At 39.1% G+C, this 16,105-nt stretch overlaps 1 protein-coding gene across 1 annotated transcript in view; it reads right to left on the reverse strand.

Moving 5' to 3' along the window:
* Positions 1-15,725, reverse strand: part of EHF (ets homologous factor) — a 31,101-nt gene extending 15,376 nt beyond the window's left edge. The window contains exon 1 of the mRNA XM_009324669.1: positions 15,643-15,725. The gene's annotated coding sequence lies outside the window, so the exon portion shown is untranslated. The remainder of the gene's footprint in view (positions 1-15,642) is intronic.
* Positions 15,726-16,105: the final 380 nt, after the last annotated feature.

Raw genomic sequence — 16,105 nt, forward strand, 5'->3', positions numbered from 1 at the left:
GTTAAATAAACCAAATCATGTGTCTTGCATAGTTTTTCCACCCCAGCAGTAACCAAAACCAATGCACATTAGAGATCTGAGAAGCACTCTGACAGCCTTTTCCCTAGATTCAGATATCAATTATTTTCTTTTAAAATCTTCTTCCCCCGACACAATCTAGCAGACAATTGCTCTCCACAATATTCCTAAACAACTTTAATAGTATTTTCAGATAATGTGCATGGAACTTTGTTTATAAATTAATCAATAAATGCATCCTGGTTTTGAAAGCTATATAAGTTATCTCAACCAGAATAACTTAATTTCCATATCACCTGTGGGAACAATTGTGCATGAGAGGAAGAATTTGCAATATGACATTAATCACAGGAACAGGACTGGATTTAGCTTTAACCCAAACTTTCCCGAAGTTCTGTGTATTATTCAAGGTACTGCTTTTTTGGTGACTTGAAAATTATCGTCACCTCCTTTATCTTAATGCAAGGGTGTTCCTTATTTGGAAATCATTCTAGCACTTTGTTCAGGGTGAGTATAAAGTCCCACTAACATAACTTCCATGTCTTTGCTTGGAAGTGTACAGCATCATGCTCAAGAATATTTTCCCTATGAAAGCTAAACTGTGATTTTCTCCATTTCATCCAGTATATGCTTTTCTTTGATACAAGTTCATGGCAGAATTATGCTTATAGCAGTGTCTCATCCCATACTTGGAAAGATTTTGAGTCAGGATATTGGAAGGGGCGTGCTTTTCATTAGTTTAGGGCCAAATCCTCAAATCTCCCTTGTGTACAGACAAACCTGGTTAAAGGGTGTGAAGCCTCAAGGGGAAGGACATATAATATGTTCAGTTTTCTTTTAATCATATGCCATGTATCAAAGCGAACGGTGGAACTAATGAAGCCTGGTTTCCTATGAATGTGTATCTTGTGGTTGGATGTTCTAGTGTCTAGTAAGATGTGAGCGCTGATTGAAGTTTTTCTCACGGTTGGGGCATTCATAATATCTCATTGTCTCAAAGGAGCGAGCTCAAGCTTCACTCTTTCTTTCAGATGAAGTATTAATAGATTTTCCTCCTGTACTTGGCAGCCAGTTTTCATTAATCCTGTAAGAACTTCATATCTTTGAGACTTCTACCCCATATCAAATTTAATTAAAATTAGCGATGGGACTCAAAGATTGTTACAGGCCAAATGCAAAAGCCAACACACAGACAGAATAACCACAAAAGCCTCATTTCCTCAGGAAACCATGTTAAAAAAGGGATTCTAGCTGAGCTGAGCTTTTGGAAAACAACATCAAGATCTTGGGAATCTGTCTCTCTACTAAGACATGGTACATTATAAATGAAAGCACACATGAAATATCATATATATATACACACACACATATGACTCTCTGTGTGTGTGCATTGCAGGTATCTGTACACACATTTCCATTCTTTTCCACTGAAGAGGAGTAGTCTGTGGAGTATAATCTTATAACCCTACTAGGAACATTGCACAGTTATGAGAGGAAGCAAATGGCACTTTACTCAATCAGCAAGGTTAAATATAGTTGTGCACTGGTATTCAGCAACATTCTTTCTAGCGACAGTCCTATGAGAAGGGATGAATGCATGAAAAAAAAAAAAAATCTTTCGCCTACATTCAATATATCAGGTGGTATTCAAAGACCAAACCCTGAAGGCCTCTCTTAGTGAAAGCCCTCACTGGAGTCAGGAGGAGCTTTGTCCAAGCCACAACCCAGCAACTTGGCAGTAAGAGGAGGTCATTTGCTCTGTTCTTCTTGTCTTTCTTGACTGCCTGACCACTTTGAGTAAATGGCGGTAATGGAAAGAGCAAGGAACCATGGCCTGCCCGTGGAGCAAATCCAGCATTGCAGAAAAACGTATTTACAAATCCTTGAACCTTGAACACTGTATAGTGCACTCTATGCAAATTATTTTATTGCACTACAGGTGTGCTCTGAAAATAGATTACTCTGATCCCCATTTGTACATTCAACCCAATGAGTCTTAACATCCAGATAATGAGTTTCTCCTTTCTTTGAACCAGAATCTTTCAAGAACAGCTCATACTAAATGACAGGAAAATGCGGAACACTGTATAAAAGGCGAATAAGCAGTACAAAGAAAACGAGTGAATCCTAAAGTACTACAACCAGAGTGATTGTTCTGAAATTGATTTGTACGGTTGCTTATGTTACAACACTGAACTGAACTAAGGGTCTCATTAATTACAAATATGAGGGGGTGTGGCGCCCATAGGGGAAGGGGGCCTACAGCCTTCTGGTTTGTAAAGCTATGTACTCTATGTAAAACACAAAAAAGATGGCTAAGGCAAAACTGACTGACACTATTAAACCATGACTCCACCTGTAAGCTATGCAAAGTCTAAGAGTGACTTCTAGCTGAGACAAGCTCAGTGCAGCTCCTCCTGGCGTGTCCAAAAGGGTGGATCTCTTTTGGCATATTTACCTATGGGATCCTTCCCCATTTTTCCCCTTTTACCATCATGGCTGAACTTCAAATGTAGATTTCACCTGGGTCTATTTTCTTTGAAGTATGTTATGTACACAGTGGAGGCACAATCCCTGCTTTTCAGGGCTTGGAGTTTATGGAACAAGTATCTACAGAGTATGTTAAATATTTTAGATCATTACTGCACCTTGGATTACAGTCAAGCACTTAAACAGCAACCTAAAATAAATGATACTGCATAATAACTGCAGCTGCAGAGGAACAGAATGTGGATTTTAATCTTTTTCTTGAAAAATCAAAAGACAACCCAGTGGGCCAAGTTTTCAAGACACCAGAAACAAAGGACATGTACAACAAAGCAGGTGGACCTGCTTTACACACACGGTTACTTCAGGAACATAAATGCATTGTACTTATAATATCTATTAGTTGCTTTGCATTCCAACCACCTATTTTACATGACCAGTGGTGGTAAGGGCGGGCACAAACTGAATATATGAATGTTGAGAGCCTGTTTGCATGTTGCTGTGAGCTTTGGGTCTTCTGGTTGTTTTTTTTTCCCTCTCTCTCATTTAATGTGTATTACTACCAGGGCTCCAGGGTCTTATTCTAAGCCACTGTGCCTATACATACAGTTATGGCTGACCCTAAGAATGCCCTGTTATCTTTACCTGTCTATTTTGCAAAGGTCCAGGTGCATCCTTGGTCTGTGCCAAACTCCCAGATAAGATATCATCCCTGCCACAGCTCACTTTCAGATATGACCTTTTCTACTGTGTGTTAGGATCTCTTCTGGCCATGTAGATCCACATGTAGCCATCACACATTTCCTCATTTCCACCCCTTTGTTTTAGTGAATAAAAAGCAGAGAGAAGCCTCAAAAGAAACAACTCATCTGCAGGCTGATTCCCAGCACGAATCAGGAATCCACTTCACAACGAAACACTCAACTTTGGACCACTTTGCTATGACCTGCAAGATACCATTCAGATGACAGCCTATGCAGCTTGACCTGACTGATGATAATCTCAGGACTCACCACTAATATCATTGCAAACATACCCCATTTGTTTCAAAATTCTTTGAAAGATTTGAAGAAAGTTCATATGAAGAAGCACTACGATCACACTCAATATTTGTTGTATAACATACTGAGTGCTTGATGCATTTCATTTTTAGTCCACCATATGTACCTTTGGGCCACAGTAACAAAATGTGTTTACTGAATCACATTGTGAGTGTGAAGTTCAAGGAATTATTTTTATAAGAAAATTTCCTAAATAATCTCCAAAACTCGTATTCAGGATGCCGGTTTGGGGTTAATCTTTTTCCCTTCTACACCTTTCTGAATTGTACATTCCTATGCTTCTATATTTTTGGTGTATACAGCTGTGGTTCACCTGCATAAACCCACCTTTGCATGTGCAAAACTGACTCTTGATGAGCTTTCAGAGACTACACTGAGACCTTGATCATTTACTGTTGTGGGCTTTTGGAAAGGAAGATTTAGGTTTATTCTTTTGTTTTCTTTGAACCTTGTATATTAAATGTATATATGAAGGTAAATTGAAAGACCAGACAAAGGAAGATGAATAGAAAAGGAGCATTTAACATTTACCTACATTACAGATAGGATCATGATAAACAAAATCAAATAAAGCTTGATTGGAATCTTTTATTACTAAAGATCTGATTTTCATGATGCACTACAAGGCAACTTTTGTAAGAGATATGTAGTGATTGTTTTAACATGTTCATATGGATGCTTCAAAATCTTGCACATATATTTTAACTAAAGAGAAGCTTGGGTAGAAAAGTTAGGATCTAGATCTGTATCGGAGCTCCAGGGTTTGGGTTTGGTTCTTATCTCTCTTTTAACAATGTAATTTAAAGACAAAACCATAGTTCAGTTTCCTTTTTGAAAGAGAACAAAGTTCACTTTATGAATGCAAAAAAAGAGAAAATTTACTTGATGATATGCAAAGTCTCATAGGTTGTTTTTTCCTCTGACCCCTTTTTTTCACAATCAACAATCTTCATATGAACAGACTTCAATTTTCAAAGTACTCATTAGTATAATGAAAATAAAAGTGAGAATTTTAAAAGAGGGGTTTGTTGTTTTTCTAAATCAGAAGCAAACAGAAGGCCAACTGTGAACAGAAAGTCCTCAAGGCATAGAGGTGTCTGACAGTATTAACTGACAAAAGTTGGTACTTCTGCAAATTTTACCCATAGTTATGTTACCTTGAGGAAACAGTGAACTGGAATGTGCCACTTAACAAGGATCCAGTGTTTGGGATCCATGCTTCCTTGCCATATCACAGGCTACATTTGCCTCTTCTTGCCATGACACTAGTTTTTGAATAGAAAAAAAGAATATCATTTATTTTACTGTCAGAAAGCTCATTCTCCTCTTGCAGAAGATCTGTGTACAGATCTGTGTATTATTAATGGAATTGCTAGTCATGGAGCTAAGACAAGAGCGAGTCAAGAAAAGGTTTTATTTCTTGTGAGGAATGTTCATGTCATTTTTGCATTAACATATCTTTAGAATGTTTGGAACAAGTAGATATATTCGCTAAAAACTGGCAAAAAAAGCAGACTTTTTTCTTCTTTTATTCTTCAGAGTTCGTATTGCAAAACATGGCTTCGACTGGCGTATGGCACTCCTTTCATTACTGTCTGCACCACCTCAGCAAGTTCATGGTAATTTGGGTCAGCCATTTTTCCTGAATATTTAGAAGTCATATGCCACAGATTCATCACTCTAGCCTCAGGGATACAGAGTCTTGGAAAACACAATAATGGGAAAAACTGCCTTTGCTCTTTATTCTTCTTTCAGCACTTAACACCACACCTCATGGAACAACTCCACACCTCTTTTCATGTCCTTTCTATCTCTAGTACATCCTTCCTCTAACCAGGAGCCAGCTCATCTCCCTAATCTTCTTCTCCTAAACAGCTTTCTTTTGCTTACAATACACTAAATATACAAATGGCCAAAAAGCATTCTAGATGCCCCTGTAGCTTGACAAGCCACATGCCTATAATTAGGCAAGAACCTCATCAGCTAACAAAATATTACCATCGTGTTCTAACATCTTCTTCTTTTCCCTTGGCTCTGGTTCCACAACCACTTCCCTCTACCTTCCATGACAGCTGCTCTTTGCATTGCATTAAAGACTAACAGCATATCGAGGGAACTGCTTTCCATACTATTAATGTAGCCTGTGTGACTATTGAGTTATTAGTGAATAATGACAATAATAACAATAATAATTGTGTTTGTACCCATGTTTGGCTCTTAGTAGGTGCTGAAGTGTTTCTGACATAACAGTCACTCGGATATAGAGACTCTGACATATGCTGCCGCAGCAGCCAGTATTTAGTGGAGAAGTTTTTAACCACTATCACCACCAGCACTTCTCTTTTGTTATGGGACTAGTCTGGTTTTCAACAGTAACAACCACTAATTTGCCTACTTCCAAAATAAAAAGTTCCTTTTTTTCTCTTTTCCTTTTTGTAAACTCTGTTTGATACATTTTGTTTTTATAAAGGGCATCTGCTTGGAAACTGCAGGTTTCCTCTTTGGGGTTGGTTTCTGAGTGAGAACTAAACAGAATAAGGACCATGGGACGGAGACCAAAACCAGGAAAATGTCTTGGGGAACATGCAAATTTTCCCATTGGGACTACTGTTTTTTACATGAATTGATTCATTCAATCAACAAACTAATTGTGTTTCTTCATTAAATACATGAGGGGCACAGCACAAATTAGCTAGGATGGGGAAGCTGGAAGCTGAGCATAAAGCATTTTATCCTAAACTAGGTAGCTTGCTGGAGGACTAACCCAGTCAATAGCAGTGTTTATACCTCCTTACAATCCACTGCCTGACTAACCACAATCTGATCACACTCTTTTGCTAGCATGATAGCAAAAGGATATTTTAAGGAGGAGACATAGCAGAGGTAGTGCAGGGCTCATGGTGGCAAGGATCATTCTGTGCAGCAACTCCTCTGCCCAGGTCAGCCGCGTTCCCTAGTGCAAAGCTGGGACTCGCTGATCCCACCTGCATGATAGCTCCAGCCAGGATGCCTGCTCCCTCTGCATTCCTCTCTAGCCTACCAAGTATCCCAAGGTGGGCAGCAGTTTGCAAAGGAAAGTGTCCCCAAGTGGTGGGGAAAATATCACTGAAATAGTTCAATGGAGCTCACTGACCCTGTTTCAGAAACGTGCTGTCAGCCCATTACTTTGACTGTCATTCAGGCTTTCATGTTTGTGTGTGTTTAGTAAACATTTCTTTGGAGCCCAGCTATATCCATTAGGTTTCTTCATATTGTATTTGTTGTGTAAAGAATAAGAAATTGCAAGACCACTGCGCCGGCATCCCACTCCACTGGCTGCACAAAAGCTGTCTGCTTCACCCCTGGGTGTAGCAGCAGGCTCACTCACCCCACACGCCAAGGACTTTGAGGAAGCCCTGAGCCTCTCAGAGACATGTGGCACTGGGACAGTAGCTGACGTATATGCTGGGGCTCATTTATGCTCCCTGCCTTCATGAAAAGCAACCAGAAAATGGGGGGGGGAATTAAGTTTCCTTGCTCTGCAGCCACCTTCTATAGGTAAGGCAAGAAGCTGTGGGAAACAATGGCTCCCCACTTTTGTAAAAGCCGAGAACAGCTTCCTCCTCTCTCCTGCCTGTGGTTAGAGGAGCAACACTTCCATGGCATCGCTCCTCACCTGGCACAGCAAGAGCTGCCCATCCTGTTTCCATTGATTTCTCCAGTGGTTGTGTTAAACAATACAATGGAGTATTTATGTGTCAGTGTTAGGAGCAGGTTATTAGGTAAAACCCACCGTAAATACAGCCGTTAATTCAGTTGCTGGCATGGCTCTCTGTTATCTTCGCAATACCTCCCAGGGGGTATTAGTCTTACCCTTTCGTTTGAGTTGGCAGCAGAGTTATTTTTTTGCACCTGCTGCTCTACTCCGATAACAACACAGGTCAGCTTTGATTTGTTGGAATATAAACAAAAGAGCAAAGCCAGGCATCTGCCTCAACAGCCTGGGCCGGTTTGACGATAGAGCTTTTCCCTTTGGGTTTTGTACAAATGTGCTCTTTCGATTCTTACATGAACTCTCTCCCGCTTCATAAATAGTCCTTTGCTACAGAATAGCCTGGTGTCAGAGGAGAGCTCAGTACCGTACTTTTCCATCAGCTGAAACCTCAACAGGTCAAAGTAACACACTGTTCTAAGACTTAAGTCAGAAGAGGTACCATACAAAATACATAAAGAAAAATCAGCTGAGACACAGTGGTTCGAAAATTAGCAGGAAAAAGCAACAAATTAAGCAGTAAAGGAACTTTCTTGAGAGATAAAGAAAACCTGAAGCACTGGGAGGGTTTGCTTTCCCATATGAAAATATGCACACTCCAATCCTTAATCTACTATTAAAAAAAAAAAAAAGAAAATTAAAAAAAACATAGTCCATGAGAAGTAGCTACTCAGCTGGGAACTGGGCTACTTTTAAGTTCTGAAAATTAAGCCTGCAGGGCTCATCTGGAAGAACTCCTGAAAGACTGACAACCATAGAGCAGGAAAGGAAGAGTCCACACAGATAGCGAAGGCAGTAAATACACAAATCACAGAAATGAAGGAAGGAACTAGCATTACCTCCTTATTACAAACCGGAAAATTGAGACACACAGCTGAAATTATTTGCTTAAGTCATATAACAAGTCAATGGACAAGTCAGTCCAACTTATATCTTCCAGCTCAAGCTCCATTGCTATTCATTGCATCACGTCTCCAGCAAAAATTTCAACATGCAGATAAGTTAGGATGATCATGGTTTTTCTGAAGGAAAGAATTTTCTGTAAAAAAGAGACCTGTTCAAACTGAAACCAAGATTCTTCTATGCTTCATGGCTATTATGTGCCCAGTAGAGATTTGAATGTTAAGTTAGCCAAACAATTAAATCTGCACTTGAAGTACTAAATAAAAAAAGCTGCCCTTGACCTATGTATGATCCTGAAAATGAGCTAGAAATTCCTAAGTAGAGCTGGCTGAAATTCAAAATTTGTGTTCTGTGGAACTGTGGCCATTTCAAGGCTCTTTTTTTTCTCAATTTCTTTTTTTTTTTTTTTAATCACGATGAAAGAAAGGAATTTTTAAAAGTAAGTTCCCTGGCAACAGAGAGGGAGGATCCCTATCCCAATCAACTGACATGTAAAAACCTATATTCAAGTTGTCCAAGTAACGAAAGAGCAACTCAGCCTGTTATGTAGAATTGTTCATAAAAGACAGAAAATGTCAAATACCAAACCAAGACATTACTGCAAACAGGCAGTGATGTCACCACAGAGCAGCTGGGCTGGAAGCAATAAACTTGCCTAACATGGCTGTTGTGCACATGGTCACTAGGGAACCCCCTGCAGAGCCTCACCACGGTAATCCTGAAATGCAGCCTCTGTGGACTGCCAGATTTGACTGTCTCAAACACTACCTAGAATGTGAAGTCTGTGATCCTCTTCCTCCTCTTTCACTTATTGCTGCTGTTCCTTCTCTTCCTCCTTATTTCATTTGTTCCTTTTTTTTTAGTTCTTGTTTCATTTTTTTTCTTTTTTTTTTTGCCTTCTACTTAATCAGACTGGCTGTCCTGGCCAAGGAAGCCTCTTTCAAACACCACCATAAGCCTGTAACCAGTAAAACAGACAAAAACATCATCTTCAATTAGCTATCTGTGGTACAAGAGTGCCAGGTCTTACAGCAGCTGAGGAGTTTGTGGCTGATCTCTAGGATGGAGGATGGAGGAGTCAGAAACAGGGAAAAAAGCTCTCTTCCCTCAGTTCTTTTTGCTCCCCTGTACAGGTATGTATCTCACTTTGTCCTTAAGGTAACTGGAACAGGTTCCACCAACAAAACCAATAAAAATATTTCCGGACTATTTCAAACAACTATTTTCTTCAAAAGGAGTTTTATTACCATGTGAATTATACCAACTTTAACATTGCTCTAGGAAGGGAGTGTTATCAGAGGTCCTTATAACAGCTATTTTCAGGTGCTGGGGAGTTTTTTCTTCTTTTCTTTTTATCTTTAATGATTAAATCTTCATAAGATTTTTAATATTGAAGATGTGTCATAGCATAAGGCAGGCTGATACCTTGGTTCTAAATGACCCAAAGCTCTGTTAGCTTTTCACATGTATAGTAGCGCTGATTATGTTAATACCTTTGAGTCTGTGCATCCCTCTATTATATCAACACTAGTATAGAAGAACCTGGCTGGTGCTAAGGCTGCAGACCTGCTGCTCATAGTCCAGGGTTTGGGGAAGGGCAGCCCTGGGCACACCAGCTCTCAGGCCACGCACGTATTCCTGCAAGAAAAACTACTGCAGCACATGGCAAAACCAGCAGGTGTGGAAGTTGCAGACAGCTCGGGCTAGGCCTTTTGGTATGAGCAGACCCTCGCTTGCTGCAGGACAACTCTAGTCAGTCATTTATACCTACTGACAAAATACACATATATACCAAATACAAATAGCTTTGCATTTTAAAGGATTAAATGAAGAAGTTATTCAGATTAGCAAACAAAATTGGTTGAAATTGGGGCAAATATTTGAATTCCTATTTTAAAAAGTAAAGCAAGAAAGCCTGTGCAGGAAATAAGGGATGTGCATGTGCGTGTACTTAGTGCAGTATGTTTGTGTGAGTATATGCCTATTGGGTGTGGCTACAGGCAGACTAAGAAAAATTTACTGGATTGACTACAATTTGACTATCATCCAAATACATTTAATCATTTGAGATTTTTAAAGAAAAAAGAGAAGTTGTTACCTGTTCTTACAAAGTATTACAGCTCCATCAAAAAAAAGTCTTAGGGAGGGTAAGGATGTTTACAAGTCACTAAATGAAGGAAAAACTATACCTATTTCATTTTGTACATCCCACTTTTGATAAGTAAGGATATCTTACTCATCCAAACACCTATTAATTCAGTCTTCTAAAACTTTTTCATCTTCTTCTGTCAGGGCAGCTGCCTGGCAATATTACAAGTAAAGTCTGTTTTGTGTGAGTAGTGTGTTATGTCCCACTGCAAAAAAGATGAGAACAGCGCCCTTGAATGTGTCAGAATTTGACTCCCTGATAAAGCCCCTCCATAGCCATGCCAATCTGTGAGACAATTGCTTAACCAAGCATACTTTGAAAGTGCATCATCAAGATGCAAGCTGCTAAACTGTTGTGTAACAATAATTATATGTTTCAGTAAAAATCATTAATAAAGATTTTGGGGTAATCATTATATCATGGACTTAGTCTGATTCCTGACCATAGCATCTTGGGCAGTTTTTCACGGGTTCGTTAATTATATAACAATATAAATTAGTTACCTGCTCACTGCTAGATGAAAGAAAACCCAGAGCAGTTTTAAAAAGCAAAAACAATTCTTCTGATGATGGCACTAGTAATTTGGACAATAGAGTATATTTTTACATATAGTTCCTTAACCCTTACAGTCTTGTAGGGTTTCAGGAGACTCTTCTGGCTACATCTGATTGGGAGCTGAGGAAATATCTCAAGTGTTTATGTCTGTATCCTTCCTCCATAATAGGCAGGAACTTTTATTTTATTATACACATTTGCAGATCCTTTAAGTAGAATGACTTTCTTTTCACCACTGCAAAGCAATTCTCTTTTATTGCCCCATCTTATTGATCTATAACCAGTGATTATCCAGCCCCAGCTAGCTGTTTTGTCTACTACTTCTCATACTCTTTCCTGTGGAGCATATTTCACAAGATCAGCAGAGGAATAGGTAATGATAATCACATGCAATGTCAGCTTTTGGAAAGAGAGCCTTTGATGGCTCTTCCTCAGAAGGAGACACGCAAAATGCCAAATGCCGGTTGATTGCTCCACTGGCTACATGACTCCATGTTTACTCATTCTCACCCGTCTATAGACCAATGACCAACAATCGTCCCAAGTATTTTAGGCATTCAGTGAGGGATTTGGTGCAAGCTGCATGCCCAGTAGAGCTCAAAGCAGCTCTCATACTAAGAAAGACTTCTGATGACTTCCACAGAAACCAAATTAATCCTTACTTTTCTGTATACCAGCTGTGTGAACAAACCCTTCTTTGCTTATCCTTTTTATCACCAGTGTTACTTATGAATTTCACCCTTACCAACTTCGTAAGTTTCTTTTCTTGAAAACTTACTGAAATGAATCCTTAGTTCATCAGGGGCCAAAATACATGTAAGGTGCAGAGTGTGCTGAAGGCAGGGACAGGGAGAAAAAGAAGCAGATAATTGTGGTTAGAGATCTTGAAGCACCCTTGCGCACTAGGCTGGCTGAGCAGCTGAAGGCAGAGCACTTTGCTGAAGATGGCATTGGACTTCACTGGTGCTCATAAGGCACTTAGTATTTGGAAGAAAACTCCATGAGTTTATGCTTGAAAGTTCAACAGTAACTAAGCTGTGAGACTGGGCAGAGACTTTACTTCACTAAACATCACAAACTATGCAAGCTACAAAAATCGTTAGCATTTCTGTTCATTTCCTCATGTACAGCAAAGCCTTTATATTTGGTTCTACCGCATCCTAACATCATGTGTCATTAGCAATGACAACTGACAATTAAGCTTGTGACCCTTTTCTTTTTATGTGCTGCTTGCTGCTGGAACGCCTAGTCCTCAATAAGAACACCTACTTTACAACTGTAGAAAGGCTGATGAGAAAGGGGGCACTGCAAGACCACAGAAAATCCTATAAAGGGTGGTCCATTACCATCAGAATAAGAAGGCGTCATTCATCTCTATCTGTAGCTTGGTCTCAGAGCACTGACCAATTTTTAAGCCAGACAGGTCTGTCCTTTAGCACCTGCTTTCCAACCTGTCTTTCCGTACAGTAGGTCATTGCTCCAGTTCACAGGGATGGTATTCATTGTATTGCAGAAAGAGCTCGGACACTTATGTGGGAATTGAATCTAAGCAAGTAAACAGCAACAGAAAGCACATAACTGTAGACTCCACAGAATAGATCCAGGTTACACTGCAGTCAGTGGAAAGTTTGCCTGGGAGAAGACTGAATGGTTTGGTCCGGAGATTAAGTTAGACATGTTTATAAAGAGCATGTAAGGGGTGAACAAGGGAGGGAAGGTAAAAGGCGATTCTGGAAATGTGTTATGGCTCATGGACAGTTCTCTGAGTTCACTGAGGCAATAAAATCATTAATCGTCTTCTGTGAGAATTGTACATAAATATTCACTTCTTCAGCAGGTGTAGAATTTCATCCTCAGAGGGTTTTTTTTGGTGCAAATTACAGTGGGACAGGCAACAGGCTAACATGTCAGTCCCATCTGGACACAGACACATCTACAGATATCCTCCTTTTTCCTCTCTAATCTCTGCTCATCTGTGTCTCTGGATGATTTTTCCTTTCTAGTTTGATCTCTCTCCATGGTAATTTGTTACCTTGCACCTTCCAGACAGAACAAGTACTGATGTTAACAATAAAATTCATTGGGAATGAAAAAAAAATAAGGAAGTTCAGTGGGAGCCAAATGATTTAATTTTGACTTTGTCCAACTGTCCTATTGTCTGTTTCCACGACTGCTAAAAACTCACAATACCCTGAGAATATCTGAAGTAACATGAAATTACTATGGCAATACCACAGTGTATTCTCTCAGGTGACAAGAGGGTAATAATATCCCATGTTAAACAGACCACATTCTATTACCTGATTTCACCATGATTGGGGGTAATATGTATTGTTGTCACCCTATACATTGCTGTGAAGGGCTACCTAATTTGGGCAGGGGCAAACAAAGCATTATTCTGGTCTGATATGAGATCCTTTACTACTATGACTTGGGAAAAATACACTTCTTTACCATACCTACAGGCTTTGCAAATGACACTAGGACTAGAAACAAATTTAAAAAAATGCAAGCAAACAACATCAACTCTACTAATGATAACCTCATCTGAACATGTAGGACCAATGCTTGAAGGCGAAAAGGGGGTCTGGAGGACGATGACTCTAAGAAAGCCTTGGGCACACTTTATAAACAGCTGACCCTGAACTCTCAATATATTGACTCATATTACCTTTGTGTTTGGCACTGCTGTTCCTACAGCCTGTGTCCAGTCCTGACATCCAAATTTCACAGAAGATTTTGAAAAAATAGAAGGGACCATTGAAGTGATTAAAGGATGGAAAAGCTTACAGTGGAACGGGTTGAAGTCCTAGAAGTTTTCACTGTAGTGTAATTTTTTCCATGAGAGGGAATAGCCTGTGGAGCTTGGACTCCACAATTATCAAAGACTAGGCTGAGGAAAGACTTTTCCCCAGCTACCTACACAAGGAACAGAAATTTTCCACCCAGGGGAACTTCACACTAACCATCAAAAGACAACAAAATCAGGTGGCTGAATGTTGAAGCTAGACCACATCAGCCTGAAAATGAGATAAAATATTTTTATAGGAATGGTATTTAATTGCTGGGGCACATAAAAAGTTCTGGTGAATCTCGCATTGTTGGACTTCTGGATTTTTTTTTCAAGATTGGAAGTTTTCTAGAAGATAAGCTCTACTTCAAGTCACACAATTAAGCTCTGAAAAATTCTCAGAAGTCCTATGTTGTTATCGCAACAATCACTTCTGGTTTTGAAAAATGTAAGGGCCAGGAATTAAACTGTCATAATTGTGATATTTTTTGGTGAAACACCTTAATCCTGTTGTTTTTCTGGTTTTAATTGCAACTGTTTTCTTTGGTTTCTGCATTTGCATTAAACATAAAACTGCTATATTTTCCAGCTCTGGTATTTTCTACAGTGCAAAACAGATGTCAGAAAACTGGCTTAAACTGCTACTCACAAATTTGCTATCAAAACAAAACTTAAAGGAGTGCATTTTTTAATTCCACTAAAGTTTTCGCAAATTACAGGAAATACTGGTGCAAGATAGGTATATTTAACAGAGTCCCATGTGACAAAAGTACAAATAAAATCACTAAATGAAACTTTTACCTCAAGGTTCATTTCTGTCATTATGAACTGGTTTCATTGTCTAAAGAACAGGAAAAAAAGGATAGTTGGAAGTACTTTAGAAGCAAAGGTGACATATATTTTTAGATGAAGTAATCCAAAAGCACATTACTGATGAAATTCAATAACTTTATAACCATACACACAAGAGTATGTTCCTAAAATGTCTCATGCGGTGAAATGCAAACATTTATCACTAAGCCCATTACACATATTTTACAAAATCAACATAGAGTTTTAGCAACTTTTTCTTTACATTCACTTCTACCATTACTTAAACAGCTGTGTCTATACCTTAAGGGGCCAATTCTGGTTCTATTCAAATAAAATTACTATTGGAAGAGAAACAAATTAAACAGGCAAAGACACTGCAGGCCTCTACTCACACTGTGTTTATCTATCCAGTGCTTGAGCTGGGTTCTGTGTGGTGCTTTAGCTTAGAAGGGACTAAGATCGGCAGAACCCCCCTCACCACAGGAACTACCAAGAAATTGCCTTGAGGATAAAACCATGCCAAATTATAAATGTACTTTAGGATTTTTTTATTATCAGCACAATCACCATCAACATCCTCATCACTAAAGGCAACAGAAACACTGTCATTGTAAAGTGTCTCCCAGTTCTGCGACATCAGCACTCTCAATGGTATTGAGAAGGTTCACTTTCTTGCCCTTTGCCTTACTGAAAAGATGACCACTCTGTGAACAAAAGCAGCAGATTTAGGACCCAGAATATTATTAGATACATCATAATAAAAAGGATCCTCAGGAAACTTTAAGTAATCCTGACAAAGCCACTGGCTCAATTCAAAGTCAATGACATTCTGGGTAAGTAAAGGCAGCAGTTCTGGCCCCAATCAAACATAAACACAACAGAAATATTTAAACAGAAGGAAGATAGAAGTTCAAAATAGGAAAACAGAAGTCTTTATTGTAACATTAAAAAGTCTTTTGATCATATGAGTTTAGCTGCTGTTCCAAAGTGGTAAGGGAGGGGCTCAGTAGGGTGGGCATGAATCCAGTAGACACGTCTCTTTTTTTTTTTTTATTTTCACTGGTGTTAATTTAAAGGAAGTATATTTAAAAAAAAAATACCCCATACACCTTACCTCATTTAGCTGCAGATTCTGGAGTGGAAATCCTTAACTGAGGCAATGGGAAAACTGTCTACAGAACAGTAGGTTGGGTAAACACAGGTACTAGATTATGCCTCCTAAAGACTCCCAGGAGTGAAGATAAATGGATGTGATATTAATTTTAAAACATTTTGCTGAACACTCAGGCAGCCAATAGGGAAATTCCTTAGGTCACTTCCTGTTCATTTGATTGGGTCTGCAACGACAACAACCAAGATGAGGTTGCGAACATTTGCATAAGGCCAGCTCAGTCCTCAGTATTCAAAGAGAACAGGTCTAACCAGGTTACACGCGTGGCTCCAGAACAAAAGAAAAACCTGGTAATGGATGAGGGATTGATTTCTTTGTAGTTGTTTTTTTAAGACCATCCCTTTTTTTTTAATGGAGGTTATTTCAGGTAGATAGGGAGATTATAATTAGGATGAGGAGAAGTAAA

This window comes from Pygoscelis adeliae, unplaced genomic scaffold (assembly GCF_000699105.1).
Source record: "Pygoscelis adeliae isolate BGI_AS28 unplaced genomic scaffold, ASM69910v1 Scaffold225, whole genome shotgun sequence".
Lineage (NCBI taxonomy): Eukaryota > Metazoa > Chordata > Aves > Sphenisciformes > Spheniscidae > Pygoscelis > Pygoscelis adeliae.